This window comes from Suricata suricatta, unplaced genomic scaffold, assembly GCF_006229205.1.
Source record: "Suricata suricatta isolate VVHF042 unplaced genomic scaffold, meerkat_22Aug2017_6uvM2_HiC HiC_scaffold_79, whole genome shotgun sequence".
Lineage (NCBI taxonomy): Eukaryota > Metazoa > Chordata > Mammalia > Carnivora > Herpestidae > Suricata > Suricata suricatta.
Window position 1 is genome coordinate 17,776 of NW_021915222.1, and position 1,322 is coordinate 19,097.

Here is a 1,322-nt window from a genome sequence, read left to right on the forward strand (position 1 = left end):
GGGCTGTGGAGTGGGGCCCTGATGGACGTCCTAAGGAGAAGAGGCCAGAGGAGGCACAAGTAGGGCAACTGGGGGCTCTGGGTGGCCCACCTGGCAAGACTGGAAGACCTTCTCTGTCCTCTGTCCTCTCCCAGAAACAGACTTCCATTTCAGATCAACCCCCAGTACCTGTAAGCCAGACCTTAAAGCCCTGCTGCTCAAGGAAATCTCTAGATTCCACCCCTCCCTAAAACACTGGTACCCACCCTTCCTTCCTGTGCCCTTGGCTTTGAGATATCCTCAGAGAGTAGTCTGCTCTCCTCTTCCTGTGGCTGTGAGCTTCCTCAGGCCCCACTTCAGTCCTTCCAGCTACAGGGGGGCCTGTGCCCCTCCTCCAGTCCTCCTCTACTTGTCTTGCAACTAGAATAGCTCATAATAGGACAATTATCTGTGCTTCTTGCCTAAGCAGAGCTTCAGAGAGCTGCTACTGAATCGGAAAGGCAGTCTCCACAATTATCCTTAACAGGTGTGCTGGAGGCTTCCTGGCTTCCCATGGGCCCGAGCTCCTGGGTGGGATCCTCGGAGGAGCTCTGGGATTGGCTGGGGGTCCACCCAGGTCTCCCTTCCTTCTTGTCTCCATGCGAGACTCCACCATCACCGGTCCATTCTCTAAGGAGGTATTGCTGACCCCGAAACAATGCACTGCCGCTGAGGTAGTGCTTCATGGAGCAGAGTGACTAGCCACAGGAATGGGAGGAGCCAGGGCTGGTCTTGACCTCCCTGCTTTAGCTCTGGGGGCACTCAGGGAGGGGGCCCTGAGCTCACAATCATTTGGAGATGGACCCCTTAGTGATGGGCAATTAATTCCTTAGACGCTCTCCTCACTTCCCTTCCTGAGGAAGGCCCAGAACGGACTGATGGCAGGGGAAGAAGGGAAGACTAGGGCTGTGTGTGTGTCTGGACTGGCTCCAGGTGGTGGTAAGAGTGAGGGAGTAGGATGGAAGCTTGGATGTCCTTGCAAGGTGGGGAAACCGAGGCAGGGAGTTCCTGAAGATCGCTCCAGAAGTTAGCAACAGAGGAGGGATGGGGACTGTGGACTCTGGCTAATAAATGTCGCATTTTCCACCAAGGAGGGGCATCTGTCATGGGCAGAGGCAGGTCTCTGAGCTCCTTAGCGGCTGAGCACCACCTCCTGTTGCTGGGAGAGGGGTGGGATTCAAGGAGCTGCAGATGGGGTTGGGTCGGGGTTTGGCTGTCCTTGGAGAGAGAGAGGAGGAAGAAGAGAGGAAAGGGGGAGAAGGAGCAGAAGAGGGACTGAGTTGTGAGAAGGTGAAGAGGGAGAG